Source organism: Carassius carassius, chromosome 23 (genome assembly GCF_963082965.1).
Source record: "Carassius carassius chromosome 23, fCarCar2.1, whole genome shotgun sequence".
Taxonomy (NCBI): Eukaryota; Metazoa; Chordata; class Actinopteri; order Cypriniformes; family Cyprinidae; genus Carassius; species Carassius carassius.
In genome coordinates, this window is record NC_081777.1 from 646,919 (window position 1) to 669,205 (window position 22,287).

At 40.2% G+C, this 22,287-nt stretch overlaps 49 non-coding genes across 49 annotated transcripts; 28 read left to right on the top strand and 21 right to left on the bottom strand.

Moving 5' to 3' along the window:
• Positions 1–109: 109 nt before the first annotated feature.
• On the bottom strand, positions 110–196 carry trnay-gua (transfer RNA tyrosine (anticodon GUA)). The gene is given in 2 exon segments: positions 110–145; positions 160–196. It is a non-coding gene; the product is annotated as a tRNA-Tyr (tRNA).
• A 297-nt stretch (positions 197–493) lies between these two features.
• trnaw-cca (transfer RNA tryptophan (anticodon CCA)) lies at positions 494–565 on the top strand. The gene has a single exon. It is a non-coding gene; the product is annotated as a tRNA-Trp (tRNA).
• Positions 566–786: 221 nt separating this feature from the next.
• On the bottom strand, positions 787–873 carry trnay-gua (transfer RNA tyrosine (anticodon GUA)). Its single transcript is given in 2 exon segments — positions 787–822; positions 837–873. It is a non-coding gene; the product is annotated as a tRNA-Tyr (tRNA).
• A 297-nt stretch (positions 874–1,170) lies between these two features.
• On the top strand, positions 1,171–1,242 carry trnaw-cca (transfer RNA tryptophan (anticodon CCA)). Its single transcript has one exon. It is a non-coding gene; the product is annotated as a tRNA-Trp (tRNA).
• A 604-nt stretch (positions 1,243–1,846) lies between these two features.
• On the top strand, positions 1,847–1,918 carry trnaw-cca (transfer RNA tryptophan (anticodon CCA)). Its single transcript has one exon. It is a non-coding gene; the product is annotated as a tRNA-Trp (tRNA).
• Positions 1,919–2,522: 604 nt separating this feature from the next.
• trnaw-cca (transfer RNA tryptophan (anticodon CCA)) lies at positions 2,523–2,594 on the top strand. Its single transcript has one exon. It is a non-coding gene; the product is annotated as a tRNA-Trp (tRNA).
• Positions 2,595–2,815: 221 nt separating this feature from the next.
• Positions 2,816–2,902, bottom strand: trnay-gua (transfer RNA tyrosine (anticodon GUA)). Its single transcript is given in 2 exon segments — positions 2,816–2,851; positions 2,866–2,902. It is a non-coding gene; the product is annotated as a tRNA-Tyr (tRNA).
• A 297-nt stretch (positions 2,903–3,199) lies between these two features.
• Positions 3,200–3,271, top strand: trnaw-cca (transfer RNA tryptophan (anticodon CCA)). The gene has a single exon. It is a non-coding gene; the product is annotated as a tRNA-Trp (tRNA).
• Positions 3,272–3,492: 221 nt separating this feature from the next.
• Positions 3,493–3,579, bottom strand: trnay-gua (transfer RNA tyrosine (anticodon GUA)). The gene is given in 2 exon segments: positions 3,493–3,528; positions 3,543–3,579. It is a non-coding gene; the product is annotated as a tRNA-Tyr (tRNA).
• A 296-nt stretch (positions 3,580–3,875) lies between these two features.
• trnaw-cca (transfer RNA tryptophan (anticodon CCA)) lies at positions 3,876–3,947 on the top strand. The gene has a single exon. It is a non-coding gene; the product is annotated as a tRNA-Trp (tRNA).
• A 221-nt stretch (positions 3,948–4,168) lies between these two features.
• On the bottom strand, positions 4,169–4,255 carry trnay-gua (transfer RNA tyrosine (anticodon GUA)). The gene is given in 2 exon segments: positions 4,169–4,204; positions 4,219–4,255. It is a non-coding gene; the product is annotated as a tRNA-Tyr (tRNA).
• Positions 4,256–4,552: 297 nt separating this feature from the next.
• trnaw-cca (transfer RNA tryptophan (anticodon CCA)) lies at positions 4,553–4,624 on the top strand. Its single transcript has one exon. It is a non-coding gene; the product is annotated as a tRNA-Trp (tRNA).
• An 897-nt stretch (positions 4,625–5,521) lies between these two features.
• Positions 5,522–5,608, bottom strand: trnay-gua (transfer RNA tyrosine (anticodon GUA)). Its single transcript is given in 2 exon segments — positions 5,522–5,557; positions 5,572–5,608. It is a non-coding gene; the product is annotated as a tRNA-Tyr (tRNA).
• A 296-nt stretch (positions 5,609–5,904) lies between these two features.
• Positions 5,905–5,976, top strand: trnaw-cca (transfer RNA tryptophan (anticodon CCA)). The gene has a single exon. It is a non-coding gene; the product is annotated as a tRNA-Trp (tRNA).
• A 221-nt stretch (positions 5,977–6,197) lies between these two features.
• Positions 6,198–6,284, bottom strand: trnay-gua (transfer RNA tyrosine (anticodon GUA)). Its single transcript is given in 2 exon segments — positions 6,198–6,233; positions 6,248–6,284. It is a non-coding gene; the product is annotated as a tRNA-Tyr (tRNA).
• Positions 6,285–6,580: 296 nt separating this feature from the next.
• On the top strand, positions 6,581–6,652 carry trnaw-cca (transfer RNA tryptophan (anticodon CCA)). Its single transcript has one exon. It is a non-coding gene; the product is annotated as a tRNA-Trp (tRNA).
• Positions 6,653–7,549: 897 nt separating this feature from the next.
• Positions 7,550–7,636, bottom strand: trnay-gua (transfer RNA tyrosine (anticodon GUA)). Its single transcript is given in 2 exon segments — positions 7,550–7,585; positions 7,600–7,636. It is a non-coding gene; the product is annotated as a tRNA-Tyr (tRNA).
• Positions 7,637–7,933: 297 nt separating this feature from the next.
• Positions 7,934–8,005, top strand: trnaw-cca (transfer RNA tryptophan (anticodon CCA)). The gene has a single exon. It is a non-coding gene; the product is annotated as a tRNA-Trp (tRNA).
• Positions 8,006–8,226: 221 nt separating this feature from the next.
• trnay-gua (transfer RNA tyrosine (anticodon GUA)) lies at positions 8,227–8,313 on the bottom strand. The gene is given in 2 exon segments: positions 8,227–8,262; positions 8,277–8,313. It is a non-coding gene; the product is annotated as a tRNA-Tyr (tRNA).
• A 296-nt stretch (positions 8,314–8,609) lies between these two features.
• trnaw-cca (transfer RNA tryptophan (anticodon CCA)) lies at positions 8,610–8,681 on the top strand. The gene has a single exon. It is a non-coding gene; the product is annotated as a tRNA-Trp (tRNA).
• Positions 8,682–9,153: 472 nt separating this feature from the next.
• On the top strand, positions 9,154–9,225 carry trnaw-cca (transfer RNA tryptophan (anticodon CCA)). The gene has a single exon. It is a non-coding gene; the product is annotated as a tRNA-Trp (tRNA).
• Positions 9,226–9,446: 221 nt separating this feature from the next.
• Positions 9,447–9,533, bottom strand: trnay-gua (transfer RNA tyrosine (anticodon GUA)). Its single transcript is given in 2 exon segments — positions 9,447–9,482; positions 9,497–9,533. It is a non-coding gene; the product is annotated as a tRNA-Tyr (tRNA).
• Positions 9,534–9,830: 297 nt separating this feature from the next.
• On the top strand, positions 9,831–9,902 carry trnaw-cca (transfer RNA tryptophan (anticodon CCA)). Its single transcript has one exon. It is a non-coding gene; the product is annotated as a tRNA-Trp (tRNA).
• Positions 9,903–10,506: 604 nt separating this feature from the next.
• trnaw-cca (transfer RNA tryptophan (anticodon CCA)) lies at positions 10,507–10,578 on the top strand. Its single transcript has one exon. It is a non-coding gene; the product is annotated as a tRNA-Trp (tRNA).
• An 897-nt stretch (positions 10,579–11,475) lies between these two features.
• On the bottom strand, positions 11,476–11,562 carry trnay-gua (transfer RNA tyrosine (anticodon GUA)). Its single transcript is given in 2 exon segments — positions 11,476–11,511; positions 11,526–11,562. It is a non-coding gene; the product is annotated as a tRNA-Tyr (tRNA).
• Positions 11,563–12,152: 590 nt separating this feature from the next.
• trnay-gua (transfer RNA tyrosine (anticodon GUA)) lies at positions 12,153–12,239 on the bottom strand. Its single transcript is given in 2 exon segments — positions 12,153–12,188; positions 12,203–12,239. It is a non-coding gene; the product is annotated as a tRNA-Tyr (tRNA).
• A 296-nt stretch (positions 12,240–12,535) lies between these two features.
• Positions 12,536–12,607, top strand: trnaw-cca (transfer RNA tryptophan (anticodon CCA)). Its single transcript has one exon. It is a non-coding gene; the product is annotated as a tRNA-Trp (tRNA).
• Positions 12,608–13,211: 604 nt separating this feature from the next.
• Positions 13,212–13,283, top strand: trnaw-cca (transfer RNA tryptophan (anticodon CCA)). The gene has a single exon. It is a non-coding gene; the product is annotated as a tRNA-Trp (tRNA).
• A 221-nt stretch (positions 13,284–13,504) lies between these two features.
• On the bottom strand, positions 13,505–13,591 carry trnay-gua (transfer RNA tyrosine (anticodon GUA)). Its single transcript is given in 2 exon segments — positions 13,505–13,540; positions 13,555–13,591. It is a non-coding gene; the product is annotated as a tRNA-Tyr (tRNA).
• A 296-nt stretch (positions 13,592–13,887) lies between these two features.
• trnaw-cca (transfer RNA tryptophan (anticodon CCA)) lies at positions 13,888–13,959 on the top strand. The gene has a single exon. It is a non-coding gene; the product is annotated as a tRNA-Trp (tRNA).
• Positions 13,960–14,180: 221 nt separating this feature from the next.
• trnay-gua (transfer RNA tyrosine (anticodon GUA)) lies at positions 14,181–14,267 on the bottom strand. The gene is given in 2 exon segments: positions 14,181–14,216; positions 14,231–14,267. It is a non-coding gene; the product is annotated as a tRNA-Tyr (tRNA).
• Positions 14,268–14,563: 296 nt separating this feature from the next.
• trnaw-cca (transfer RNA tryptophan (anticodon CCA)) lies at positions 14,564–14,635 on the top strand. Its single transcript has one exon. It is a non-coding gene; the product is annotated as a tRNA-Trp (tRNA).
• Positions 14,636–15,239: 604 nt separating this feature from the next.
• Positions 15,240–15,311, top strand: trnaw-cca (transfer RNA tryptophan (anticodon CCA)). Its single transcript has one exon. It is a non-coding gene; the product is annotated as a tRNA-Trp (tRNA).
• A 221-nt stretch (positions 15,312–15,532) lies between these two features.
• On the bottom strand, positions 15,533–15,619 carry trnay-gua (transfer RNA tyrosine (anticodon GUA)). The gene is given in 2 exon segments: positions 15,533–15,568; positions 15,583–15,619. It is a non-coding gene; the product is annotated as a tRNA-Tyr (tRNA).
• Positions 15,620–15,915: 296 nt separating this feature from the next.
• On the top strand, positions 15,916–15,987 carry trnaw-cca (transfer RNA tryptophan (anticodon CCA)). Its single transcript has one exon. It is a non-coding gene; the product is annotated as a tRNA-Trp (tRNA).
• A 221-nt stretch (positions 15,988–16,208) lies between these two features.
• Positions 16,209–16,295, bottom strand: trnay-gua (transfer RNA tyrosine (anticodon GUA)). Its single transcript is given in 2 exon segments — positions 16,209–16,244; positions 16,259–16,295. It is a non-coding gene; the product is annotated as a tRNA-Tyr (tRNA).
• Positions 16,296–16,592: 297 nt separating this feature from the next.
• On the top strand, positions 16,593–16,664 carry trnaw-cca (transfer RNA tryptophan (anticodon CCA)). Its single transcript has one exon. It is a non-coding gene; the product is annotated as a tRNA-Trp (tRNA).
• A 221-nt stretch (positions 16,665–16,885) lies between these two features.
• trnay-gua (transfer RNA tyrosine (anticodon GUA)) lies at positions 16,886–16,972 on the bottom strand. The gene is given in 2 exon segments: positions 16,886–16,921; positions 16,936–16,972. It is a non-coding gene; the product is annotated as a tRNA-Tyr (tRNA).
• Positions 16,973–17,268: 296 nt separating this feature from the next.
• On the top strand, positions 17,269–17,340 carry trnaw-cca (transfer RNA tryptophan (anticodon CCA)). Its single transcript has one exon. It is a non-coding gene; the product is annotated as a tRNA-Trp (tRNA).
• A 604-nt stretch (positions 17,341–17,944) lies between these two features.
• On the top strand, positions 17,945–18,016 carry trnaw-cca (transfer RNA tryptophan (anticodon CCA)). Its single transcript has one exon. It is a non-coding gene; the product is annotated as a tRNA-Trp (tRNA).
• Positions 18,017–18,237: 221 nt separating this feature from the next.
• Positions 18,238–18,324, bottom strand: trnay-gua (transfer RNA tyrosine (anticodon GUA)). Its single transcript is given in 2 exon segments — positions 18,238–18,273; positions 18,288–18,324. It is a non-coding gene; the product is annotated as a tRNA-Tyr (tRNA).
• A 296-nt stretch (positions 18,325–18,620) lies between these two features.
• On the top strand, positions 18,621–18,692 carry trnaw-cca (transfer RNA tryptophan (anticodon CCA)). Its single transcript has one exon. It is a non-coding gene; the product is annotated as a tRNA-Trp (tRNA).
• A 221-nt stretch (positions 18,693–18,913) lies between these two features.
• On the bottom strand, positions 18,914–19,000 carry trnay-gua (transfer RNA tyrosine (anticodon GUA)). Its single transcript is given in 2 exon segments — positions 18,914–18,949; positions 18,964–19,000. It is a non-coding gene; the product is annotated as a tRNA-Tyr (tRNA).
• Positions 19,001–19,297: 297 nt separating this feature from the next.
• Positions 19,298–19,369, top strand: trnaw-cca (transfer RNA tryptophan (anticodon CCA)). The gene has a single exon. It is a non-coding gene; the product is annotated as a tRNA-Trp (tRNA).
• Positions 19,370–20,650: 1,281 nt separating this feature from the next.
• On the top strand, positions 20,651–20,722 carry trnaw-cca (transfer RNA tryptophan (anticodon CCA)). The gene has a single exon. It is a non-coding gene; the product is annotated as a tRNA-Trp (tRNA).
• Positions 20,723–20,943: 221 nt separating this feature from the next.
• trnay-gua (transfer RNA tyrosine (anticodon GUA)) lies at positions 20,944–21,030 on the bottom strand. The gene is given in 2 exon segments: positions 20,944–20,979; positions 20,994–21,030. It is a non-coding gene; the product is annotated as a tRNA-Tyr (tRNA).
• Positions 21,031–21,326: 296 nt separating this feature from the next.
• trnaw-cca (transfer RNA tryptophan (anticodon CCA)) lies at positions 21,327–21,398 on the top strand. Its single transcript has one exon. It is a non-coding gene; the product is annotated as a tRNA-Trp (tRNA).
• A 221-nt stretch (positions 21,399–21,619) lies between these two features.
• On the bottom strand, positions 21,620–21,706 carry trnay-gua (transfer RNA tyrosine (anticodon GUA)). The gene is given in 2 exon segments: positions 21,620–21,655; positions 21,670–21,706. It is a non-coding gene; the product is annotated as a tRNA-Tyr (tRNA).
• A 297-nt stretch (positions 21,707–22,003) lies between these two features.
• On the top strand, positions 22,004–22,075 carry trnaw-cca (transfer RNA tryptophan (anticodon CCA)). Its single transcript has one exon. It is a non-coding gene; the product is annotated as a tRNA-Trp (tRNA).
• The last annotated feature ends 212 nt before the right edge of the window (positions 22,076–22,287 follow it).

Sequence of the window (22,287 nt, forward strand, 5' to 3'; positions counted from 1 at the left end):
CCACTGTGTAAAGTGTTATATTTGTATCTTGATCTATTGGCTTTTTTCAACGGGCAATACGAAATCTAAAGGAAATGTAAAAATATTTGTGCTGAGTTTAAAATAACACTCCTTCAAGCCGGAATCGAACCAGCGACCTAAGGATACCCAACAACTCGTCTACAGTCCTCCGCTCTGCCAGCTGAGCTATCGAAGGATGGGAAATGTGCAAGGCACCAAAACTTTCCAAGAAATTCAGAAATCCTTAACTTTTAAAGGTTATTGGGAAAAATTAGGCTGCTTTTTGTGATGAATGCTTCAAGGGCCGTACAAAGGACAACAACTCATCTACAGTCATCTGATCTAGCGGCTGAGTTATCAAAGGATGGGAAAAGCTTAAGGCACCAAAAGTTGGCAAGAAATTCAGAAATCCTTACCTCTTGAGGTTATTGGGGAAAATTAGGCAGCTTTATGTGATGACTGAGTCCAAAAGAAGCAACAATTTGACTTTGAAGACCTCGTGGCGCAACGGTAGCGCGTCTGACTCCAGATCAGAAGGTTGTGTGTTCAAATCACGTCGGGGTCAAGCCATCTCCTCTTACCATTAAAAGTATGAAGTCAAATGTTTTAATTCAGCTATGTTTTCATAATTATTGAAGCATCTAAAAAAGAAGCCTCTGATATGACAAATGCTCCTTCCACTGTGTAAAGTGTTATATTTGTATCTTGATCTATTGGCTTTTTTCAACGGGCAATACGAAATCTAAAGGAAATGTAAAAATATTTGTGTTGAGTTTAAAATCACACTCCTTCGAGCCGGAATCGAACCAGCGACCTAAGGATACCCAACAACTCATCTACAGTCCTTCGCTCTACCAGCTGAGCTATCGAAGGATGGGAAATGTGCAAGGCACCAAAACTGTCCAAGAAATTCAGAAATCCTTAACTTTTGAGGTTATTGGGAAAAATTAGGCTGCTTTTTGTGGTGAATGCTTCAAGGGGCCGTACAAAGGACAACAACTCATCTAAAGTCATCTGATCTACCGGCTGAGTTATCAAAGGATGGGAAAAGCTTAAGGCACCAAAAGTTGGCAAGAAATTCAGAAATCCTTACCTCTTGAGGTTATTGGGGAAAATTAGGCAGCTTTATGTGGTGGATTAGTCCAAAGGAAGCAACAACTTGACTTCGAAGACCTCGTGGCGCAATGGTAGCGTGTCTGACTCCAGATCAGAAGGTTGCGTGTTCAAATCATGTCGGGGTCAAGCCATCTCCTCTTTCCATTAAAAGTATGAAGTCAAATGTTTTAATTCAGCTATGTTTTCATAATTATTGAAGCGTGTAATAAAGAAGCCTCTGATATGACAAATGCTCCTTCCACTGTGTAAAGTGTTATATTTGTATCTTGATCTATTGGCTCTTTTCAACGGGCAATACGAAATCTAAAGGAAATGTAAAAATATTTGTGCTGAGTTTAAAATCACACTCCTTCGAGCCGGAATCGAACCAGCGACCTAAGGATACCCAACAACTCATCTAGAGTCCTCCACTCTACCAGCTGAGCTATCTAATGATGGGAAATGTGCAAGGCACCAAAACTTTCCAAGAAATTCAGAAATCCTTAACTTTTGAGGTTACTGGGAAAAATTAGGCTGCTTTTAATGGTGAATGCTTCAAGAGCCGTACAAAGGACAACAACTCATCTACAGTCATCTGATCTACCGGCTGAGTTATCAAAGGATGGGAAAAGCTTAAGGCACCAAAAGTTGGCAAGAAATTCAGAAATCCTTACCTCTTGAGGTTATTGGGGAAAATTAGGCAGCTTTATGTGTTGGATTAGTCCAAAGGAAGCAACAACTTGACTTTGAAGACCTCGTGGCGCAATGGTAGCGTGTCTGACTCCAGATCAGAAGGTTGCGTGTTCAAATCATGTCGGGGTCAAGCCATCTCCTCTTTCCATTAAAAGTATGAAGTCAAATGTTTTAATTCAGCTATGTTTTCATAATTATTGAAGCGTGTAATAAAGAAGCCTCTGATATGACAAATGCTCCTTCCACTGTGTAAAGTGTTATATTTGTATCTTGATCTATTGGCTCTTTTCAACGGGCAATACGAAATCTAAAGGAAATGTAAAAATATTTGTGCTGAGTTTAAAATCACACTCCTTCGAGCCGGAATCGAACCAGCAACCTAAGGATACCCAACAACTCATCTAGAGTCCTCCACTCTACCAGCTGAGCTATCTAATGATGGGAAATGTGCAAGGCACCAAAACTTTCCAAGAAATTCAGAAATCCTTAACTTTTGAGGTTACTGGGAAAAATTAGGCTGCTTTTAATGGTGAATGCTTCAAGAGCCGTACAAAGGACAACAACTCATCTACAGTCATCTGATCTACCGGCTGAGTTATCAAAGGATGGGAAAAGCTTAAGGCACCAAAAGTTGGCAAGACATTCAGAAATCCTTACCTCTTGAGGTTATTGGGGAAAATTAGGCAGCTTTATGTGGTGAATGAGTACAAAGGAAGCAACAACTTGACGTTGAAGACCTCGTGGCGCAATGGTAGCGTGTCTGACTCCAGATCAGAAGGTTGCGTGTTCAAATCATGTTGGGGTCAAGCCATCTCCTCTTTCCATTAAAAGTATGAAGTCAAATGTTTTAATTCAGCTGTGTTTTCATAATTATTGAAGCGTGTAATAAAGAAGCCTCTGATATGACAAATGCTCCTTCCACTGTGTAAAGTGTTATATTTGTATCTTGATCTATTGGCTCTTTTCAACGGGCAATACGAAATCTAAAGGAAATGTAAAAATATTTGTGCTGAGTTTAAAATAACACTCCTTCGAGCCGGAATCGAACCAGCGACCTAAGGATACCCAACAACTCGTCTACAGTCCTCCGCTCTACCAGCTGAGCTATCGAAGGATGGGAAATGTGCAAGGCACCAAAACTTTCCAAGAAATTCAGAAATCCTTAACTTTTAAAGGTTATTGGGAAAAATTAGGCTGCTTTTTGTGATGAATGCTTCAAGGGCCGTACAAAGGACAACAACTCATCTACAGTCATCTGATCTAGCGGCTGAGTTATCAAAGGATGGGAAAAGCTTAAGGCACCAAAAGTTGGCAAGAAATTCAGAAATCCTTACCTCTTGAGGTTATTGGGGAAAATTAGGCAGCTTTATGTGATGAATGAGTCCAAAAGAAGCAACAATTTGACTTCGAAGACCTCGTGGCGCAACGGTAGCGCGTCTGACTCCAGATCAGAAGGTTGCGTGTTCAAATCACTTCGGGGTCAAGCCATCTCCTCTTACCATTAAAAGTATGAAGTCAAATGTTTTAATTCAGCTATGTTTTCATAATTATTGAAGCATCTAAAAAAGAAGCCTCTGATATGACAAATGCTCCTTCCACTGTGTAAAGTGTTATATTTGTATCTTGATCTATTGGCTGTTTTCAACGGGCAATACGAAATCTAAAGGAAATGTAAAAATATTTGTGTTGAGTTTAAAATCACACTCCTTCGAGCCGGAATCGAACCAGCGACCTAAGGATACCCAACAACTCATCTACAGTCCTTCGCTCTACCAGCTGAGCTATCGAAGGATGGGAAATGTGCAAGGCACCAAAACTGTCCAAGAAATTCAGAAATCCTTAACTTTTGAGGTTATTGGGAAAAATTAGGCTGCTTTTTGTGGTGAATGCTTCAAGGGCCGTACAAAGGACAACAACTCATCTACAGTCATCTGATCTACCGGCTGAGTTATCAAAGGATGGGAAAAGCTTAAGGCACCAAAAGTTGGCAAGAAATTCAGAAATCCTTACCTCTTGAGGTTATTGGGGAAAATTAGGCAGCTTTATGTGGTGGATTAGTCCAAAGGAAGCAACAACTTGACTTCGAAGACCTCGTGGCGCAATGGTAGCGCGTCTGACTCCAGATCAGAAGGTTGCGTGTTCAAATCATGTCGGGGTCAAGCCATCTCCTCTTTCCATTAAAAGTATGAAGTCAAATGTTTTAATTCAGCTATGTTTTCATAATTATTGAAGCGTGTAAAAAAGAAGCCTCTGATATGACAAATGCTACTTCCACTGTGTAAAGTGTTATATTTGTATCTTGATCTATTGGCTTTTTTCAACGGGCAATACGAAATCTAAAGGAAATGTAAAAATATTTGTGCTGAGTTTAAAATAACACTCCTTCGAGCCGGAATCGAACCAGCGACCTAAGGATACCCAACAACTCGTCTACAGTCCTCCGCTCTACCAGCTGAGCTATCGAAGGATGGGAAATGTGCAAGGCACCAAAACTTTCCAAGAAATTCAGAAATCCTTAACTTTTAAAGGTTATTGGGAAAAATTAGGCTGCTTTTTGTGATGAATGCTTCAAGGGCCGTACAAAGGACAACAACTCATCTACAGTCATCTGATCTAGCGGCTGAGTTATCAAAGGATGGGAAAAGCTTAAGGCACCAAAAGTTGGCAAGAAATTCAGAAATCCTTACATCTTGAGGTTATTGGGGAAAATTAGGCAGCTTTATGTGATGAATGAGTCCAAAAGAAGCAACAATTTGACTTCGAAGACCTCGTGGCGCAACGGTAGCGCGTCTGACTCCAGATCAGAAGGTTGCGTGTTCAAATCACGTCGGGGTCAAGCCATCTCCTCTTACCATTAGAAGTATGAAGTCAAATGTTTTAATTACCCTATGTTTTAATAATTATTGAAGCGTGTAATAAAGAAGCCTCTGATATGACAAATGCTCCTTCCACTGTGTAAAGTGTTATATTTGTATCTTGATCTATTGGCTCTTTTCAACGGGCAATACGAAATCTAAAGGAAATGTAAAAATATTTGTGCTGAGTTTAAAATCACACTCCTTCGAGCCGGAATCGAACCAGCGACCTAAGGATACCCAACAACTCATCTAGAGTCCTCCACTCTACCAGCTGAGCTATCTAATGATGGGAAATGTGCAAGGCACCAAAACTTTCCAAGAAATTCAGAAATCCTTAACTTTTGAGGTTACTGGGAAAAATTAGGCTGCTTTTAATGGTGAATGCTTCAAGAGCCGTACAAAGGACAACAACTCATCTACAGTCATCTGATCTACCGGCTGAGTTATCAAAGGATGGGAAAAGCTTAAGGCACCAAAAGTTGGCAAGACATTCAGAAATCCTTACCTCTTGAGGTTATTGGGGAAAATTAGGCAGCTTTATGTGGTGAATGAGTACAAAGGAAGCAACAACTTGACTTTGAAGACCTAGTGGCGCAACGGTAGCCCGTCTGACTCCAGATCAGAAGGTTGTGTGTTGAAATCATGTCGGGGTCAAGCCATCTCCTCTTTCCATTAAAAGTATGAAGTCAAATGTTTTAATTCAGCTATGTTTTCATAATTATTGAAGCGTGTAAAAAAGAAGCCTCTGATATGACAAATGCTACTTCCACTGTGTAAAGTGTTATATTTGTATCTTGATCTATTGGCTTTTTTCAACGGGCAATACGAAATCTAAAGGAAATGTAAAAATATTTGTGCTGAGTTTAAAATAACACTCCTTCAAGCCGGAATCGAACCAGCGACCTAAGGATACCCAACAACTCGTCTACAGTCCTCCGCTCTGCCAGCTGAGCTATCGAAGGATGGGAAATGTGCAAGGCACCAAAACTTTCCAAGAAATTCAGAAATCCTTAACTTTTAAAGGTTATTGGGAAAAATTAGGCTGCTTTTTGTGATGAATGCTTCAAGGGCCGTACAAAGGACAACAACTCATCTACAGTCATCTGATCTAGCGGCTGAGTTATCAAAGGATGGGAAAAGCTTAAGGCACCAAAAGTTGGCAAGAAATTCAGAAATCCTTACCTCTTGAGGTTATTGGGGAAAATTAAGAGCTTTATGTGATGACTGAGTCCAAAAGAAGCAACAATTTGACTTCGAAGACCTCGTGGCGCAACGGTAGCGCGTCTGACTCCAGATCAGAAGGTTGCGTGTTCAAATCACGTCGGGGTCAAGCCATCTCCTCTTACCATTAAAAGTATGAAGTCAAATGTTTTAATTCAGCTATGTTTTCATAATTATTGAAGCATCTAAAAAAGAAGCCTCTGATATGACAAATGCTCCTTCCACTGTGTAAAGTGTTATATTTGTATCTTGATCTATTGGCTTTTTTCAACGGGCAATACGAAATCTAAAGGAAATGTAAAAATATTTGTGTTGAGTTTAAAATCACACTCCTTCGAGCCGGAATCAAACCAGCGACCTAAGGATACCCAACAACTCATCTACAGTCCTTCGCTCTACCAGCTGAGCTATCGAAGGATGGGAAATGTGCAAGGCACCAAAACTGTCCAAGAAATTCAGAAATCCTTAACTTTTGAGGTTATTGGGAAAAATTAGGCTGCTTTTTGTGGTGAATGCTTCAAGGGCCGTACAAAGGACAACAACTCATCTACAGTCATCTGATCTACCGGCTGAGTTATCAAAGGATGGGAAAAGCTTAAGGCACCAAAAGTTAGCAAGAAATTCAGAAATCCTTACCTCTTGAGGTTATTGGGGAAAATTAGGCAGCTTTATGTGGTGGATTAGTCCAAAGGAAGCAACAACTTGACTTCGAAGACCTCGTGGCGCAATGGTAGTGTGTCTGACTCCAGATCAGAAGGTTGCGTGTTCAAATCATGTCGGGGTCAAGCCATCTCCTCTTTCCATTAAAAGTATGAAGTCAAATGTTTTAATTCAGCTATGTTTTCATAATTATTGAAGCGTGTAATAAAGAAGCCTCTGATATGACAAATGCTCCTTCCACTGTGTAAAGTGTTATATTTGTATCTTGATCTATTGGCTCTTTTCAACGGGCAATACGAAATCTAAAGGAAATGTAAAAATATTTGTGCTGAGTTTAAAATCACACTCCTTCGAGCAAGAATCGAACCAGCGACCTAAGGATACCCAACAACTCATCTAGAGTCCTCCACTCTACCAGCTGAGCTATCTAATGATGGGAAATGTGCAAGGCACCAAAACTTTCCAAGAAATTCAGAAATCCTTAACTTTTGAGGTTACTGGGAAAAATTAGGCTGCTTTTAATGGTGAATGCTTCAAGAGCCGTACAAAGGACAACAACTCATCTACAGTCATCTGATCTACCGGCTGAGTTATCAAAGGATGGGAAAAGCTTAAGGCACCAAAAGTTGGCAAGACATTCAGAAATCCTTACCTCTTGAGGTTATTGGGGAAAATTAGGCAGCTTTATGTGGTGAATGAGTACAAAGGAAGCAACAACTTGACTTTGAAGACCTAGTGGCGCAACGGTAGCGCGTCTGACTCCAGATCAGAAGGTTGTGTGTTGAAATCATGTCGGGGTCAAGCCATCTCCTCTTTCCATTAAAAGTATGAAGTCAAATGTTTTAATTCAGCTATGTTTTCATAATTATTGAAGCGTGTAAAAAAGAAGCCTCTGATATGACAAATGCTACTTCCACTGTGTAAAGTGTTATATTTGTATCTTGATCTATTGGCTTTTTTCAACGGGCAATACGAAATCTAAAGGAAATGTAAAAATATTTGTGCTGAGTTTAAAATAACACTCCTTCGGGCCGGAATCGAACCAGCGACCTAAGGATACCCAACAACTCATCTACAGTCCTTCGCTCTACCAGCTGAGCTATCGAAGGATGGGAAATGTGCAAGGCACCAAAACTTTCCAAGAAATTCAGAAATCCTTAACTTTTAAAGGTTATTGGGAAAAATTAGGCTGCTTTTTGTGATGAAGGCTTCAAGGGCCGTACAAAGGACAACAACTCATCTACAGTCATCTGATCTAGCGGCTGAGTTATCAAAGAATGGGAAAAGCTTAAGGCACCAAAAGTTGGCAAGAAATTCAGAAATCCTTACCTCTTGAGGTTATTGGGGAAAATTAGGCAGCTTTATGTGATGAATGAGTCCAAAGGAAGCAACAATTTGACTTCGAAGACCTCGTGGCACAACGGTAGCGCGTCTGACTCCAGATCAGAAGGTTGCGTGTTCAAATCACGTTGGGGTCAAGCCATCTCCTCTTACCATTAAAAGTATGAAGTCAAATGTTTTAATTCAGCTATGTTTTCATAATTATTGAAGCATCTAAAAAAGAAGCCTCTGATATGACAAATGCTCCTTCCACTGTGTAAAGTTTTATATTTGTATCTTGATCTATTGGCTTTTTTCAACGGGCAATACGAAATCTAAAGGAAATGTAAAAATATTTGTGTTGAGTTTAAAATCACACTCCTTCGAGCCGGAATCGAATCAGCGACCTAAGGATACCCAACAACTCATCTACAGTCCTTCGCTCTACCAGCTGAGCTATCGAAGGATGGGAAATGTGCAAGGCACCAAAACTCTCCAAGAAATTCAGAAATCCTTAACTTTTGAGGTTATTGGGAAAAATTAGGCTGCTTTTTGTGGTGAATGCTTCAAGGGCCGTACAAAGGACAACAACTCATCTACAGTCATCTGATCTACCGGCTGAGTTATCAAAGGATGGGAAAAGCTTAAGGCACCAAAAGTTGGCAAGAAATTCAGAAATCCTTACCTCTTTAGGTTATTGGGGAAAATTAGGCAGCTTTATGTGGTGGATTAGTCCAAAGGAAGCAACAACTTGACTCCGAAGACCTTGTGGCGCAATGGTAGCGTGTCTGACTCCAGATCAGAAGGTTGCGTGTTCAAATCATGTCGGGGTCAAGCCATCTCCTCTTTCCATTAAAAGTATGAAGTCAAATGTTTTAATTCAGCTATGTTTTCATAATTATTGAAGAGTGTAATAAAGAAGCCTCTGATATGACAAATGCTCCTTCCACTGTGTAAAGTGTTATATTTGTATCTTGATCTATTGGCTTTTTTCAACGGGCAATACGAAATCTAAAGGAAATGTAAAAATATTTGTGCTGAGTTTAAAATCACACTCCTTCGAGCCGGAATCAAACCAGCGACCTAAGGATACCCAACAACTCATCTAGAGTCCTCCACTCTACCAGCTGAGCTATCTAATGATGGAAAATGTGCAAGGCACCAAAACTTTCCAAGAAATTCAGAAATCCTTAACTTTTGAGGTTATTGGGAAAAATTAGGCTGCTTTTTGTGATGAATGCTTCAAGGGCCGTACAAAGGACAACAACTCATCTTAGTCCAAAGGAAGCAACAACTTGACATCGAAGACCTCGTGGCGCAATGGTAGCGTGTCTGACTCCAGATCAGAAGGTTGCGTGTTCAAATCATGTCGGGGTCAAGCCATCTCCTCTTTCCATTAAAAGTATGAAGTCAAATGTTTTAATTCAGCTATGTTTTCATAATTATTGAAGCATCTAAAAAAGAAGCCTCTGATATGACAAATGCTCCTTCCACTGTGTAAAGTTTTATATTTGTATCTTGATCTATTGGCTTTTTTCAACGGGCAATACGAAATCTAAAGGAAATGTAAAAATATTTGTGCTGAGTTTAAAATAACACTCCTTCGAGCCGGAATCGAACCAGCGACCTAAGGATAACCAACAACTCGTCTACAGTCCTCCGCTCTACCAGCTGAGCTATCGAAGGATGGGAAATGTGCAAGGCACCAAAACTTTCCAAGAAAGTCAGAAATCCTTAACTTTTAAAGGTTATTGGGAAAAATTAGGCTGCTTTTTGTGATGAATGCTTCAAGGGCCGTACAAAGGACAACAACTCATCTACAGTCATCTGATCTAGCGGCTGAGTTATCAAAGGATGGGAAAAGCTTAAGGCACCAAAAGTTGGCAAGAAATTCAGAAATCCTTACCTCTTGAGGTTATTGGGGAAAATTAGGCAGCTTTATGTGATGAATGAGTCCAAAAGAAGCAACAATTTGACTTCGAAGACCTCGTGGCGCAATGGTAGCGCGTCTGACTCCAGATCAGAAGGTTGCGTGTTCAAATCACGTCCGGGTCAAGCCATCTCCTCTTACCATTAAAAGTATGAAGTCAAATGTTTTAATTCAGCTATGTTTTCATAATTATTGAAGCATCTAAAAAAGAAGCCTCTGATATGACAAATGCTCCTTCCACTGTGTAAAGTGTTATATTTGTATCTTGATCTATTGGCTTTTTTCAACGGGCAATACGAAATCTAAAGGAAATGTAAAAATATTTGTGCTGAGTTTAAAATCACACTCCTTCGAGCCGGAATCGAACCAGCGACCTAAGGATACCCAACAACTCATCTAGAGTCCTCCACTCTACCAGCTGAGCTATCGAAGGATGGGAAATGTGCAAGGCACCAAAACTGTCCAAGAAATTCAGAAATCCTTAACTTTTGAGGTTATTGGGAAAAATTAGGCTGCTTTTTGTGATGAATGCTTCAAGGGCCGTACAAAGGACAACAACTCATCTACAGTCATCTGATCTAGCGGCTGAGTTATCAAAGGATGGGAAAAGCTTAAGGCACCAAAAGTTGGCAAGAAATTCAGAAATCCTTACCTCTTGAGGTTATTGGGGAAAATTAGGCAGCTTTATGTGATGAATGAGTCCAAAAGAAGCAACAATTTGACTTCGAAGACCTCGTGGCGCAACGGTAGCGCGTCTGACTCCAGATCAGAAGGTTGCGTGTTCAAATCACGTCGGGGTCAAGCCATCTCCTCTTACCATTAAAAGTATGAAGTCAAATGTTTTAATTCAGCTATGTTTTCATAATTATTGAAGCATCTAAAAAAGAAGCCTCTGATATGACAAATGCTCCTTCCACTGTGTAAAGTGTTATATTTGTATCTTGATCTATTGGCTTTTTTCAACGGGCAATACGAAATCTAAAGGAAATGTAAAAATATTTGTGCTGAGTTTAAAATCACACTCCTTCGAGCCGGAATCGAACCAGCGACCTAAGGATACCCAACAACTCATCTAGAGTCCTCCACTCTACCAGCTGAGCTATCCAATGATGGGAAATGTGCAAGGCACCAAAACTTTCCAAGAAATTCAGAAATCCTTAACTTTTGAGGTTACTGGGAAAAATTAGGCTGCTTTTAATGGTGAATGCTTCAAGAGCCGTACAAAGGACAACAACTCATCTACAGTCATCTGATCTACCGGCTGAGTTATCAAAGGATGGGAAAAGCTTAAGGCACCAAAAGTTGGCAAGACATTCAGAAATCCTTACCTCTTGAGGTTATTGGGGAAAATTAGGCAGCTTTATGTGGTGAATGAGTACAAAGGAAGCAACAACTTGACTTTGAAGACCTAGTGGTGCAACGGTAGCGCGTCTGACTCCAGATCAGAAGGTTGTGTGTTGAAATCATGTCGGGGTCAAGCCATCTCCTCTTTCCATTAATAGTATGAAGTCAAATGTTTTAATTCAGCTATGTTTTCATAATTATTGAAGCGTGTAAAAAAGAAGCCTCTGATATGACAAATGCTACTTCCACTGTGTAAAGTGTTATATTTGTATCTTGGTCTATTGGCTTTTTTCAACGGGCAATACGAAATCTAAAGGAAATGTAAAAATATTTGTGCTGAGTTTAAAATAACACTCCTTCGAGCCGGAATCGAACCAGCGACCTAAGGATACCCAACAACTCGTCTACAGTCCTTCACTCTACCAGCTGAGCTATCGAAGGATGGGAAATGTGCAAGGCACCAAAACTTTCCAAGAAATTCAGAAATCCTTAACTTTTAAAGGTTATTGGGAAAAATTAGGCTGCTTTTTGTGATGAAGGCTTCAAGGGCCGTACAAAGGACAACAACTCATCTACAGTCATCTGATCTAGCGGCTGAGTTATCAAAGAATGGGAAAAGCTTAAGGCACCAAAAGTTGGCAAGAAATTCAGAAATCCTTACCTCTTGAGGTTATTGGGGAAAATTAGGCAGCTTTATGTGATGAATGAGTCCAAAGGAAGCAACAATTTGACTTTGAAGACCTCGTGGCACAACGGTAGCGCGTCTGACTCCAGATCAGCAGGTTGCGTGTTCAAATCACGTTGGGGTCAAGCCATCTCCTCTTACCATTAAAAGTATGAAGTCAAATGTTTTAATTCAGCTATGTTTTCATAATTATTGAAGCATCTAAAAAAGAAGCCTCTGATATGACAAATGCTCCTTCCACTGTGTAAAGTTTTATATTTGTATCTTGATCTATTGGCTTTTTTCAACGGGCAATACGAAATCTAAAGGAAATGTAAAAATATTTGTGTTGAGTTTAAAATCACACTCCTTCGAGCCGGAATCGAACCAGCGACCTAAGGATACCCAACAACTCATCTACAGTCCTTCGCTCTACCAGCTGAGCTATCGAAGGATGGGAAATGTGCAAGGCACCAAAACTGTCCAAGAAATTCAGAAATCCTTAACTTTTGAGGTTATTGGGAAAAATTAGGCTGCTTTTTGTGGTGAATGCTTCAAGGGCCGTACAAAGGACAACAACTCATCTACAGTCATCTGATCTACCGGCTGAGTTATCAAAGGATGGGAAAAGCTTAAGGGACCAAAAGTTGGCAAGAAATTCAGAAATCCTTACCTCTTTAGGTTATTGGGGAAAATTAGGCAGCTTTATGTGGTGGATTAGTCCAAAGGAAGCAACAACTTGACTTCGAAGACCTCGTGGTGCAATGGTAGCGTGTCTGACTCCAGATCAGAAGGTTGCGTGTTCAAATCATGTCGGGGTCAAGCCATCTCCTCTTTCCATTAAAAGTATGAAGTCAAATGTTTTAATTCAGCTATGTTTTCATAATTATTGAAGAGTGTAATAAAGAAGCCTCTGATATGACAAATGCTCCTTCCACTGTGTAAAGTGTTATATTTGTATCTTGATCTATTGGCTTTTTTCAACGGGCAATACGAAATCTAAAGGAAATGTAAAAATATTTGTGTTGAGTTTAAAATCACACTCCTTCGAGCCGGAATCGAACCAGCGACTTAAGGATACCCAACAACTCATCTACAGTCCTTCGCTCTACCAGCGAAGCTATCGAAGGATGGGAAATGTGCAAGGCACCAAAACTGTCCAAGAAATTCAGAAATCCTTAACTTTTGAGGTTATTGGGAAAAATTAGGCTGCTTTTTGTGGTGAATGCTTCAAGGGCCGTACAAAGGACAACAACTCATCTACAGTCATCTGATCTACCGGCTGAGTTATCAAAGGATGGGAAAAGCTTAAGGCACCAAAAGTTGGCAAGAAATTCAGAAATCCTTACCTCTTGAGGTTATTGGGGAAAATTAGGCAGCTTTATGTGGTGGATTAGTCCAAAGGAAGCAACAACTTGACTTCGAAGACCTCGTAGCGCAATGGTAGCGCGTCTGACTCCAGATCAGAAGGTTGCGTGTTCAAATCATGTCGGGGTCAAGCCATCTCCTCTTTCCATTAAAAGTATGAAGTCAAATGTTTTAATTCAGCTATGTTTTCATAATTATTGAAGCATCTAAAAAAGAAGCCTCTGATATGACAAATGCTCCTTCCACTGTGTAAAGTGTTATATTTGTATCTTGATCTATTGGCTTTTTTCAACGGGCAATACGAAATCTAAAGGAAATGTAAAAATATTTGTGTTGAGTTTAAAATCACACTCCTTCGAGCCGGAATCAAACCAGCGACCTAAGGATACCCAACAACTCATCTACAGTCCTTCGCTCTACCAGCTGAGCTATCGAAGGATGGGAAATGTGCAAGGCACCAAAACTTTCCAAGAAATTCAGAAATCCTTAACTTTTGAGGTTATTGGGAAAAATTAGGCTGCTTTTTGTGGTGAATGCTTCAAGGGCCGTACAAAGGACAACAACTCATCTACAGTCATCTGATCTACCGGCTGAGTTATCAAAGGATGGGAAAAGCTTAAGGCACCAAAAGTTGGCAAGAAATTCAGAAATCCTTACCTCTTGAGGTTATTGGGGAAAATTAGGCAGCTTTATGTGATGAATGAGTCCAAAGGAAGCAACAATTTGACTTCGAAGACCTCGTGGCACAACGGTAGCGCGTCTGACTCCAGATCAGAAGGTTGCGTGTTCAAATCATGTCGGGGTCAAGCCATCTCCTCTTACCATTAAAAGTATGAAGTCAAATGTTTTAATTCAGCTATGTTTTCATAATTATTGAAGCATCTAACAAAGAAGCCTCTGATATGACAAATGCTCCTTCCACTGTGTAAAGTTTTATATTTGTATCTTGATCTATTGGCTTTTTTCAACGGGCAATACGAAATCTAAAGGAAATGTAAAAATATTTGTGTTGAGTTTAAAATCACACTCCTTCGAGCCGGAATCGAACCAGCGACCTAAGGATACCCAACAACTCATCTACAGTCCTTCGCTCTACCAGCTGAGCTATCGAAGGATGGGAAATGTGCAAGGCACCAAAACTGTCCAAGAAATTCAGAAATCCTTAACTTTTGAGGTTATTGGGAAAAATTAGGCTGCTTTTTGTGGTGAATGCTTCAAGGGCCGTACAAAGGACAACAACTCATCTACAGTCATCTGATCTACCGGCTGAGTTATCAAAGGATGGGAAAAGCTTAAGGCACCAAAAGTTGGCAAGAAATTCAGAAATCCTTACCTCTTTAGGTTTTTGGGGAAAATTAGGCAGCTTTATGTGGTGGATTAGTCCAAAGGAAGCAACAACTTGACTTCGAAGTCCTCGTGGCGCAATGGTAGCGTGTCTGACTCCAGATCAGAAGGTTGCGTGTTCAAATCATGTCGGGGTCAAGCCATCTCCTCTTTCCATTAAAAGTATGAAGTCAAATGTTTTAATTCAGCTATGTTTTCATAATTATTGAAGAGTGTAATAAAGAAGCCTCTGATATGACAAATGCTCCTTCCACTGTGTAAAGTGTTATATTTGTATCTTGATCTATTGGCTTTTTTCAACGGGCAATACGAAATCTAAAGGAAATGTAAAAATATTTGTGCTGAGTTTAAAATCACACTCCTTCGAGCCGGAATCGAACCAGCGACCTAAGGATACCCAACAACTCATCTAGAGTCCTCCACTCTACCAGCTGAGCTATCTAATGATGAAAAATGTGCAAGGCACCAAAACTTTCCAAGAAATTCAGAAATCCTTAACTTTTGAGGTTACTGGGAAAAATTAGGCTGCTTTTTGTGGTGAATGCTTCAAGAGCCGTACAAAGGACAACAACTCATCTACAGTCATCTGATCTACCGGCTGAGTTATCAAAGGATGGGAAAAGCTTAAGGCACCAAAAGTTGGCAAGAAATTCAGAAATCCTTACCTCTTGAGGTTATTGGGGAAAATTAGGCAGCTTTATGTGATGAATGAGTCCAAAGGAAGCAACAATTTGACTTCGAAGACCTCGTGGCGCAACAGTAGCGCGTCTGACTCCAGTTCAGAAGGTTGCGTGTTCAAATCACGTCGGGGTCAAGCCATCTCCTCTTACCATTAAAAGTATGAAGTCAAATGTTTTAATTCAGCTATGTTTTCATAATTATTGAAGCATCTAAAAAAGAAGCCTCTGATATGACAAATGCTCCTTCCACTGTGTAAAGTGTTATATTTGTATCTTGATCTATTGGCTTTTTTCAACGGGCAATACGAAATCTAAAGGAAATGTAAAAATATTTGTGTTGAGTTTAAAATCACACTCCTTCGAGCCGGAATCGAACCAGCGACCTAAGGATACCCAACAACTCATCTACAGTCCTTCGCTCTACCAGCTGAGCTATCGAAGGATGGGAAATGTGCAAGGCACCAAAACTGTCCAAGAAATTCAGAAATCCTTAACTTTTGAGGTTATTGGGAAAAATTAGGCTGCTTTTTGTGGTGAATTCGTCAAGGGCCGTACAAAGGACAACAACTCATCTACAGTCATCTGATCTACCGGCTGAGTTATCAAAGGATGGGAAAAGCTTAAGGCACCAAAAGTTGGCAAGAAATTCAGAAATCCTTACCTCTTGAGGTTATTGGGGAAAATTAGGCAGCTTTATGTGGTGGATTAGTCCAAAGGAAGCAACAACTTGACTTCGAAGACCTCGTGGCGCAATGGTAGCGCGTCTGACTCCAGATCAGAAGGTTGCGTGTTCAAATCATGTCGGGGTCAAGCCATCTCCTCTTTCCATTAAAAGTATGAAGTCAAATGTTTTAATTCAGCTATGTTTTCATAATTATTGAAGCGTGTAAAAAAGAAGCCTCTGATATGACAAATGCTACTTCCACTGTGTAAAGTGTTATATTTGTATCTTGATCTATTGGCTTTTTTCAACGGGCAATACGAAATCTAAAGGAAATGTAAAAATATTTGTGCTGAGTTTAAAATAACACTCCTTCGAGCCGGAATCGAACCAGCGACCTAAGGATACCCAACAACTCGTCTACAGTCCTCCGCTCTACCAGCTGAGCTATCGAAGGATGGGAAATGTGCAAGGCACCAAAACTTTCCAAGAAATTCAGAAATCCTTAACTTTTAAAGGTTATTGGGAAAAATTAGGCTGCTTTTTGTGATGAATGCTTCAAGGGCCGTACAAAGGACAACAACTCATCTACAGTCATCTGATCTAGCGGCTGAGTTATCAAAGGATGGGAAAAGCTTAAGGCACCAAAAGTTGGCAAGAAATTCAGAAATCCTTACATCTTGAGGTTATTGGGGAAAATTAGGCAGCTTTATGTGATGAATGAGTCCAAAAGAAGCAACAATTTGACTTCGAAGACCTCGTGGCGCAACGGTAGCGCGTCTGACTCCAGATCAGAAGGTTGCGTGTTCAAATCACGTCGGGGTCAAGCCATCTCCTCTTACCATTAAAAGTATGAAGTCAAATGTTTTAATTCAGCTATGTTTTCATAATTATTGAAGCATCTAAAAAAGAAGCCTCTGATATGACAAATGCTCCTTCCACTGTGTAAAGTGTTATATTTGTATCTTGATCTATTGGCTTTTTTCAACGGGCAATACGAAATCTAAAGGAAATGTAAAAATATTTGTGTTGAGTTTAAAATCACACTCCTTCGAGCCGGAATCAAACCAGCGACCTAAGGATACCCAACAACTCATCTACAGTCCTTCACTCTACCAGCTGAGCTATCGAAGGATGGGAAATGTGCAAGGCACCAAAACTGTCCAAGAAATTCAGAAATCCTTAACTTTTGAGGTTATTGGGAAAAATTAGGCTGCTTTTTGTGGTGAATGCTTCAAGGGCCGTACAAAGGACAACAACTCATCTACAGTCATCTGATCTACCGGCTGAGTTATCAAAGGATGGGAAAAGCTTAAGGCACCAAAAGTTGGCAAGAAATTCAGAAATCCTTACCTCTTGAGGTTATTGGGGAAAATTAGGCAGCTTTATGTGGTGGATTAGTCCAAAGGAAGCAACAACTTGACTTCGAAGACCTCGTGGCCCAATGGTAGCGTGTCTGACTCCAGATCAGAAGGTTGCGTGTTCAAATCATGTCGGGGTCAAGCCATCTCCTCTTTCCATTAAAAGTATGAAGTCAAATGTTTTAATTCAGCTATGTTTTCATAATTATTGAAGAGTGTAATAAAGAAGCCTCTGATATGACAAATGCTCCTTCCACTGTGTAAAGTGTTATATTTGTATCTTGATCTATTGGCTTTTTTCAACGGGCAATACGAAATCTAAAGGAAATGTAAAAATATTTGTGCTGAGTTTAAAATCACACTCCTTCGAGCCAGAATCGAACCAGCGACCTAAGGATACCCAACAACTCATCTAGAGTCCTCCACTCTACCAGCTGAGCTATCTAATGATGGAAAATGTGCAAGGCACCAAAACTTTCCAAGAAATTCAGAAATCCTTAACTTTTGAGGTTACTGGGAAAAATTAGGCTGCTTTTTGTGGTGAATGCTTCAAGAGCCGTACAAAGGACAACAACTCATCTACAGTCATCTGATCTACCGGCTGAGTTATCAAAGGATGGGAAAAGCTTAAGGCACCAAAAGTTGGCAAGAAATTCAGAAATCCTTACCTCTTGAGGTTATTGGGGAAAATTAGGCAGCTTTATGTGATGAATGAGTCCAAAGGAAGCAACAATTTGACTTCGAAGATCTCGTGGCGCAACGGTAGCGCGTCTGACTCCAGATCAGAAGGTTGCGTGTTCAAATCACGTCGGGGACAAGCCATCTCCTCTTACCATTAAAAGTATGAAGTCAAATGTTTTAATTCAGCTATGTTTTTATAATTATTGAAGCATCTAAAAAAGAAGCCTCTGATATGACAAATGCTCCTTCCACTGTGTAAAGTGTTATATTTGTATCTTGATCTTTTGGCTTTTTTCAACGGGCAATACGAAATCTAAAGGAAATGTAAAAATATTTGTGTTGAGTTTAAAATCACAATCCTTCGAGCCGGAATCGAACCAGCGACCTAAGGATACCCAACAACTCATCTACAGTCCTTCGCTCTACCAGCTGAGCTATCGAAGGATGGGAAATGTGCAAGGCACCAAAACTGTCCAAGAAATTCAGAAATCCTTAACTTTTGAGGTTATTGGGAAAAATTAGGCTGCTTTTTGTGGTGAATGCTTCAAGGGCCGTACAAAGGACAACAACTCATCTACAGTCATCTGATCTACCGGCTGAGTTATCAAAGGATGGGAAAAGCTTAAGGCACCAAAAGTTGGCAAGAAATTCAGAAATCCTTACCTCTTGAGGTTATTGGGGAAAATTAGGCAGCTTTATGTGATGGATTAGTCCAAAGGAAGCAACAACTTGACTTCGAAGACCTCGTGGCGCAATGGTAGCGTGTCTGACTCCAGATCAGAAGGTTGCGTGTTCAAATCATGTCGGGGTCAAACCATCTCCTCTTTCCATTAAAAGTATGAAGTCAAATGTTTTAATTCAGCTATGTTTTCATAATTATTGAAGCGTGTAAAAAAGAAACCTCTGATATGACAAATGCTCCTTCCACTGTGTAAAGTTTTATATTTGTATCTTGATCTATTGGCTTTTTTCAACGGGCAATACGAAATCTAAAGGAAATGTAAAAATATTTGTGTTGAGTTTAAAATCACACTCCTTCGAGCCGGAATCGAACCAGCGACCTAAGGATACCCAACAACTCATCTACAGTCCTTCGCTCTACCAGCTGAGCTATCGAAGGATGGGAAATGTGCAAGGCACCAAAACTGTCCAAGAAATTCAGAAATCCTTAACTTTTTGAGGTTATTGGGAAAAATTAGGCTGCTTTTTGTGGTGAATGCTTCAAGGGCCGTACAAAGGACAACAACTCATCTACAGTCATCTGATCTACCGGCTGAGTTATCAAAGGATGGGAAAAGCTTAAGGCACCAAAAGTTGGCAAGAAATTCAGAAATCCTTACCTCTTTAGGTTATTGGGGAAAATTAGGCAGCTTTATGTGGTGGATTAGTCCAAAGGAAGCAACAACTTGACTTCGAAGTCCTCGTGGCGCAATGGTAGCGTGTCTGACTCCAGATCAGAAGGTTGCGTGTTCAAATCATGTCGGGGTCAAGCCATCTCCTCTTTCCATTAAAAGTATGAAGTCAAATGTTTTAATTCAGCTATGTTTTCATAATTATTGAAGAGTGTAATAAAGAAGCCTCTGATATGACAAATGCTCCTTCCACTGTGTAAAGTGTTATATTTGTATCTTGATCTATTGGCTTTTTTCAACGGGCAATACGAAATCTAAAGGAAATGTAAAAATATTTGTGCTGAGTTTAAAATCACACTCCTTCGAGCCGGAATCGAACCAGCGACCTAAGGATACCCAACAACTCATCTAGAGTCCTCCACTCTACCAGCTGAGCTATCTAATGATGGAAAATGTGCAAGGCACCAAAACTTTCCAAGAAATTCAGAAATCCTTAACTTTTGAGGTTACTGGGAAAAATTAGGCTGCTTTTTGTGGTGAATGCTTCAAGAGCCGTACAAAGGACAACAACTCATCTACAGTCATCTGATCTACCGGCTGAGTTATCAAAGGATGGGAAAAGCTTAAGGCACCAAAAGTTGGCAAGAAATTCAGAAATCCTTACCTCTTGAGGTTATTGGGGAAAATTAGGCAGCTTTATGTGATGAATGAGTCCAAAGGAAGCAACAATTTGACTTCAAAGACCTCGTGGCGCAACGGTAGCACGTCTGACTCCAGTTCAGAAGGTTGCGTGTTCAAATCATGTTGGGGTCAAGCCATCTCCTCTTTCCATTAAAAGTATGAAGTCAAATGTTTTAATTCAGCTGTGTTTTCATAATTATTGAAGCGTGTAATAAAGAAGCCTCTGATATGACAAATGCTCCTTCCACTGTGTAAAGTGTTATATTTGTATCTTGATCTATTGGCTCTTTTCAACGGGCAATACGAAATCTAAAGGAAATGTAAAAATATTTGTGCTGAGTTTAAAATAACACTCCTTCGAGCAGGAATCAAACCAGCGACCTAAGGATACCCAACAACTCGTCTACAGTCCTCCGCTCTATCAGCTGAGCTATCGAAGGATGGGAAATGTGCAAGGCACCAAAACTTTCCAAGAAATTCAGAAATCCTTAACTTTTAAAGGTTATTGGGAAAAATTAGGCTGCTTTTTGTGATGAATGCTTCAAGGGCCGTACAAAGGACAACAACTCATCTACAGTCATCTGATCTAGCGGCTGAGTTATCAAAGGATGGGAAAAGCTTAAGGCACCAAAAGTTGGCAAGAAATTCAGAAATCCTTACCTCTTGAGGTTATTGGGGAAAATTAGGCAGCTTTATGTGATGAATGAGTCCAAAAGAAGCAACAATTTGACTTCGAAGACCTCGTGGCGCAACGGTAGCGCGTCTGACTCCAGATCAGAATGTTGCGTGTTCAAATCACTTCGGGGTCAAGGCATCTCCTCTTACCATTAAAAGTATGAAGTCAAATGTTTTAATTCAGCTATGTTTTCATAATTATTGAAGCATCTAAAAAAGAAGCCTCTGATATGACAAATGCTCCTTCCACTGTGTAAAGTGTTATATTTGTATCTTGATCTATTGGCTTTTTTCAACGGGCAATACGAAATCTAAAGGAAATGTAAAAATATTTGTGTTGAGTTTAAAATCACACTCCTTCGAGCCGGAATCGAACCAGCGACCTAAGGATACCCAACAACTCATCTACAGTCCTTCGCTCTACCAGCTGAGCTATCGAAGGATGGGAAATGTGCAAGGCACCAAAACTGTCCAAGAAATTCAGAAATCCTTAACTTTTGAGGTTATTGGGAAAAATTAGGCTGCTTTTTGTGGTGAATGCTTCAAGGGCCGTACAAAGGACAACAACTCGTCTACAGTCATCTGATCTACCGGCTGAGTTATCAAAGGATGGGAAAAGCTTAAGGCACCAAAAGTTGGCAAGAAATTCAGAAATCCTTACCTCTTGAGGTTATTGGGGAAAATTAGGCAGCTTTATGTGGTGGATTAGTCCAAAGGAAGCAACAACTTGACTTCGAAGACCTCGTGGCACAATGGTAGCGTGTCTGACTCCAGATCAGAAGGTTGCGTGTTCAAATCATGTCGGGGTCAAGCCATCTCCTCTTTCCATTAAAAGTATGAAGTCAAATGTTTTAATTCAGCTGTGTTTTCATAATTATTGAAGCGTGTAATAAAGAAGCCTCTGATATGACAAATGCTCCTTCCACTGTGTAAAGTGTTATATTTGTATCTTGATCTATTGGCTCTTTTCAACGGGCAATACGAAATCTAAAGGAAATGTAAAAATATTTGTGCTGAGTTTAAAATAACACTCCTTCGAGCCGGAATCGAACCAGCGACCTAAGGATACCCAACAACTCGTCTACAGTCCTCCGCTCTACCAGCTGAGCTATCGAAGGATGGGAAATGTGCAAGGCACCAAAACTTTCCAAGAAATTCAGAAATCCTTAACTTTTAAAGGTTATTGGGAAAAATTAGGCTGCTTTTTGTGATGAATGCTTCAAGGGCCGTACAAAGGACAACAACTCATCTACAGTCATCTGATCTAGCGGCTGAGTTATCAAAGGATGGGAAAAGCTTAAGGCACCAAAAGTTGGCAAGAAATTCAGAAATCCTTACCTCTTGAGGTTATTGGGGAAAATTAGGCAGCTTTATGTGATGAATGAGTCCAAAAGAAGCAACAATTTGACTTCGAAGACCTCGTGGCGCAACGGTAGCGCGTCTGACTCCAGATCAGAAGGTTGCGTGTTCAAATCACGTCGGGGTCAAGCCATCTCCTCTTACCATTAAAAGTATGAAGTCAAATGTTTTAATTCAGCTGTGTTTTCATAATTATTGAAGCGTGTAATAAAGAAGCCTCTGATATGACAAATGCTCCTTCCACTGTGTAAAGTGTTATATTTGTATCTTGATCTATTGGCTCTTTTCAACGGGCAATACGAAATCTAAAGGAAATGTAAAAATATTTGTGCAGAGTTTA